The sequence below is a fragment of the Carassius auratus genome, chromosome 35, assembly GCF_003368295.1.
Source record: "Carassius auratus strain Wakin chromosome 35, ASM336829v1, whole genome shotgun sequence".
Taxonomy (NCBI): Eukaryota; Metazoa; Chordata; class Actinopteri; order Cypriniformes; family Cyprinidae; genus Carassius; species Carassius auratus.
The window spans coordinates 6,907,929-6,913,955 of NC_039277.1; positions in this window are offsets into that span (position 1 = coordinate 6,907,929).

Consider the following 6,027-nt stretch of genomic DNA (forward strand, 5'->3'; position numbering starts at 1 on the left):
TGCTTCATAGCTCAGTCTAAGTGCCTCAGTCTCAGTCAGAAGCTGTGGGTCTACTAAGCTGTCAAGCCGCCTTTATTTATATAGCACTTTTAACAATACATATTGTCAAAGCAGCTTTACAGTATCAAAATAGGAAAATAGTGTGTCAATGGCAGTTCATCATTGAATTCAGTGATGTCATTGTCCAGCTCAGATCAGTTTTAATAGTATATGTGCAATCAAGTAGATGATATCGCTGGAAATGAAGTGCCCCCAACTAAGCAAGCCAGAGGTGACAGCAGCAAGGAACCAAAACTCCTTTGGTGACAGAATGGAGAAAAAACCTTGTAAGAAACCAAGCTCAGTTGGTGGGGCCAGTTCTCCAGCAGGCTGATCCATGCTGCAGCAAAGTTAAAGGGTCTTCTGGTTCTGTGGTTTTGTCCCGATGGCCATCTAGGAGACAAGGTCTTCCCCGGGGATCTGTCTCTGGGGCTCCACTGGTTGTCCTTGACTCCACTAAAATTCAGTTCTGCAGAGGTCGTCTCTAGGTGCTGATCCACCATCTTGGCTGGATATGGATCGGATCTGGTGGCTACGGTGACCTCGGAATAAGAAAGAGGCTAATATTAGAGTAGATGCCATTCTTCTTACAATGTAACAAGAACTCTGTGTGTTATTGGAAGTGTTCCCGGTTCCAGTTGATCTAATTAATGCAGCCTAGCAATCCTTCAAAGGGACACTCCACTATTTTTGCTTTTAGCTTAGCGTAGATCATTGAATCTGATTAGACTGTAAGCACCTCGTTCAAAAATGACCATAGAGTTTCTTTAAGCTTTAGTATGTCAAAGAGCAAAGCTAAGACTAGGCATCTGAAGGGTGAATCCAGCCCACGTTTCAGATTGTGTGTTCCTCCTTGCTCAACAAAGCTAAACATTACTCATTTCGCTGAGGCAGAGTGGCGCCGGTATTCGTTGGGTTCGCAGATCAATCTGATGGAGGGAATGGAGACGGGCACATCCTTATCTCCTACCTTACCCATCAGATCTGCCCAATTCCTGGGTTCTTCCCCCCGAGCATCGGGCTTGACGCTCTGCCTTTCTTTCTCCGAGGAGATTGACACGGAGGGCGTCGGCAAGCTTGTAGTTGCACAAACATATAGTTGTATAAGCAAAAGTATACAATAAACAGTGTTATGCCTAACATTATACGGGCAGCGTTAATGAGCAGCTATTTAATCTCCAAGGGGATTAATATTGTTTGTCTAAACTTGACTAAGCTATTCACGCGCTGTCGAGGCAACGCTTGTATTTTCATTACCCGACCACTGGTTGTTTAAAGTGACGTGACATTCAGCCAAGTATGGTGACCCATACTCAGAATTCGTGCTCTGCATTTAACCCATCCGAAGTGCACACACACAGAGCAGTGAACACACACACACACACACTGTGAACACACACCCGGAGCAGTGGGCAGCCATTTATGCTGTGGCGCCCGGGGAGCAGTTGGGGGTTCGATGCCTTGCTCAAGGGCACCTAAGTCGTGGTATTGAAGGTGGAGAGAAACTGTACATGCACTCCCCCCACCCACAATTCCTGCCGGCCCGACTCGAATTCACAACCCGAATTCACAACCCTTCGATTGGGAGTCCGACTCTCTAACCATTAGGCCACGACTTCCCTCCATTTAATAAGGAGTTAGTTCTATCACTTCAATGTGTACTTTATCACAATCCAGACCGTGTTTACTTGTCTGATTGTTGGATTGCATTAAATTCTGTGTTCCCCACTTCGGGACCAGAGGGGGAAGCAACGCTCTGTGCCAGCGACTTCCCAGCCTAATCAGAGTCGTACTTCAGGCTGGGAGGTCCACGGCCAAGAAGTCATTACGCATTTCGGTCAAGACTACAGAGGGCAGCCCCTACTGGGGTAGAGCAGTGTCCACCTCATTACACGGTGCCCATCTCACCTCAGTGCCCTCGGGAGGTGGGTCTGCCAACCCTGCCAGAGTTTCAGGGCGCAGCGGCTTCCAGCGAGCAATGCTCTCAGTTATTTCAGTTATTTTCTAGAGACTGATTCCCTTAACACATTAGTTAGTAGCGTGGAAACTACTGCCAAATGTATATCAATGGGTCCTGCGCACAATAGAAAGAGGCTATCATCGGCCATCCACCGCCAACATTCAATGGGGTTACACCGACAGTAATAGGCCCCCAGCAGGCTCTGGTGATGGAACAAGAAGTGAATACCCTATTAAGGAAGGTGGCCATCGAGGTGGTCCCTCCTCTAGAAAGGGAGTCCGGGTTTTACAGCCGGTATTTCATAGTTCCAAAGAAGGATGGGGGGTTGAGTCCGATCTTAGACTTACATCATCTAAACCTCTCAGTAAGGTCACTGAAGTTCAAAATGCTCACTGTCAAACAGGTTGTAGCTCAAATCAGATCAGAGGACTGGTTTGTCACAATAGATCTCAAAGACACATACTTCCATATATCCATCCTTCCACAACACAGGAAGCTTCTGAGTTTCGCTTTCAGGGACAAAGCCCACCAATATTGAGTACTTCCCTTCGGCCTTGCACTCTCACCCCGCACGTTCATGAAATGTGTAGATGCAACTCTGGTTCCCCTTCCATATGCAGGGCATCCGCATTCTGAATTATATCGACGATTGGTTGATTTAGCTCAATCAGAGCAGATGGCAGTTTGACATCGAGATGTCGTTCTTGCACATATGGGGGAGCTGGGTTTGAGACTGAATGCCAAGAAGAGTGTACTTTCTCCGGTTCAGAGAACCACCTATCTAGGCGCAGTGTGGGATTCGACCACGATGCAGGCACGTATGTCTCCTGCTCGGATCGAATCAACCCCTACCTCAGTCAAGAGAGTCAGAGAAGGCCAGTCATTCACTGTCAAACATTTTCAGAGACTGTTAGGGCTTATGGCAGCTGTGTCCAACGTGATACCTTTTGGCATCCTGCACATGAGACCCCTACAGTGGTGGCTCAAGACCAAGGGATTTTCCCCGAGGGGGAATCCATTACAAACTACCAAGGTCATGCGTGCCTTTGTGCCCTAGACATGTGGAAGAAACCTTGGTTATTGAATCAGGGGCTGGTGCTTGGAGCTCTTGGTCACCGTGTAACGCTAGCGACAGACGCGTCCCTCACCGGTTGGGGTGCGATCATGAGTGGCCACCCTGCACGCGGTCTGTGGAGTGGTCGCCATCTGACATGGCATACCAGTTGTCTAGAGATGCTAGCTGTGCATCGAGCATTGAAATATTTCCTCCCAGACCAGAGAGATCACCATGTGTTGGTGCGCACCAACAACACATTGGCGATCTCTTATATCAGTCACCAGAGAGATCTACATTCGCGCCCCTTGTACAAGCTGGCACACCAGATCCTTCTGTGGTCCCAGGAGTTTGTATATTCCTGGGAGATTGACTGTGGGAGCAGACCTACTGTTGAGACAGGGGCCGAGGCCCGTGGGGCTTCACCCCAAGGTGGTTAAGTAGATATGGAGAGTTTTTGGACCTCTTTGCGACTCAAGAGATATCGCAATGTCCCCTCTGTTTCTCTCTAAGTTCATCCAGCTCCTCTGGGACTGGATGCTATGGTACAGACCAGGCTGAGGCTTCATCTGTACGCCTTTCCCCCTATCCCTCTGCTCCCGGGAGTTCTGACGAGAGTACGCCGGGACGGGTCCGTCTTCTATTAGTAGCCCCATTCTGGCCGGACGCAGTATGGCTCGAAAATCTGATCTCTGTACCTTGACGGCTCACCAAGTGAGATTCCGATCAGGACAGATCTACTCTCTCAGGTGCAGGGCAAAATAATTCACCCTCGCCCGGAGTTGTGGAAGTTGTGGGTGTGGCCCCTGAGGGGGCACAACTCATAGCTTCCGGTCTCTCAACCAAGGTTGTTGAGACCCCCCCCCCCCCTCCAATCCAGAGCTCCCTCTATGAGGAAGCTGTACGCCCTCTGGTTGAAACTCTTCTCCTCATGGTGTAGAGACCGCCAGCTTGACCCTGTTAACTGTACAGTTCGGGAGTTTCTACAAGCTAGGCTCTCTGCGGGGTTAACTCACTCCACCTTAAAGGGGTACGTGGCAGCCATAGCTGCTTACCATGTCCCTTTCAACGATCAGTCAGTGGGTAGACACCCCCTAGTTACACGTTTCCTCCATGGTACACTGAGGCTGAGACCTCCAGTACGGTCCCGTATTCCCCCGTGGGACTTGGATGTGGTGTTAGAGGCTCTTTGTAAGGCTCCATTTGAGCCAATACAAGATATCTCAGATAGACATCTGACCCTTAAGACTGCCCTGTTACTGGCTATTACTTCTCTAAAGAGAGTTGGAGATCTTCAGGCACCCTCGGTGCCCCCTACCAACTTAGGCTTTGCCCCTGATATGGCCAAGGCATTCTTATACCCTCGAGCGGGTTATGTTCCTAAAGTTCCCTCTGTTATTCCACAACCTATAGTACTGCAGGCCTTCTGCCCTCCTCCCTTTTGGGAGCTAGTCCAGGAGAAGCTAAATTGTATGTGTCCAGTTCGAGCACGTCCACAGAGCTGCCCTGTGGAGGAAATCTGATATTTGCCCTCTATATTTGCCAGATTTTACAACGCCCTCTATATTTGCCAGATTTTACAATCTTGATATGTGAGCCGCTCCAGGCTCTTCTGTCCTCTTTCCTTAGCTGTACTCTTTAGATACACACTAGGCAGGGGATTGGTAGTCTGGCAGCGTTGGCACATCGTTCCCCAAAGCGCTTGACGCAGCTCGAGTTCCTGAAGAGGAACGTCTCTAGATTACGAATGTAACCCTAGTTCCTCGAAGGAACGAGACGCTGCATCGCAGAGCCATACTCCTGGCATCCCTGCCGGCACTTGCTTCCCTACTCGAAGCTGAAGTCAGCTGCATAGCAGGTGCCTTTATAGCTTCCTGGTCGCTACGTCACCCCACCCGTGACGTCACGCCCTTGCATTGAACAGATTGCACACAATAATCAGAGTTGATCTTGCCAAAGGCGTTTCCCCAAAGCGCTTGATGCAGCATCTCGTTCCTTCGAGGAACTAGGGTTACATTCGTAACCTAGAGATGTTTTACTAGTAATAATTCAATTCAACAATTAAATTCTAATTGGTAACAATGCCAGATTAGAGAGCTTTCTGAATTATTTTGACTAGTAACAACTGAATTAGAGATCTCTTTAATTCCATTACAGAGCTCAGCAATTACAGATATCTTAAATGTGTGTTTTTTTACTAGTAAAAACTGAATCATAGAGCTCGGTATTTGCATTTTTACCATAAGAATTAAACTAGAAAGCTCTCTAATTGGAACTGTTACTAGTAAAAATGCAATTACGATGAGTAATGCTGGGAATATTTTAAGATAAAATGGCCTGCTATAATTAGTCCCTATCATCTCCTATCACCTCTAATGATTCGAGATTAGTAATTTTTTTCATATCAGGTCATGTCAGGTTCTTATTTATAATTCTGATGGCATAGACTTAATTAAAAACTTGCAGGTGAGCTTTCTTGATTTGAGTTTAGTAAGCAAACACCTACAACACCCAAACAACCGCATAGCAACACCCTGATGTTGTTATATTTATCAATATAATCTAGCTAAACTCAGAATTGTTCATATGTTATCAGTGCTGCAACTTTTAATCCATTCAAACCTCTGTAGCAACTGTAGCAACCACATCTGTTGCTACACTGAGAGACAGTTACATCAAAATACCATTACAGACCATAATTATCCCATGAAGAATTTCACAGTTTCATATTTCTTCAGTCAAAACAGATTTAATTGAGCATATATATATTTTTATGGTTTTGAAACATACCCAGTTCTTTCAGAAAATGGAGTCTTTTGCCACCCTACAGTGAGGTTTAAAAATAGCACACATAGTGTGTTGGCCTGGTTCCAAAACACACACATACAGGCAGACACACTCTCTCTCTCCCACTTTTTGTCCCCACCTACAAAGCTCATATTCGCTGGTATCCCTTGACTGACACGGGCTGCTC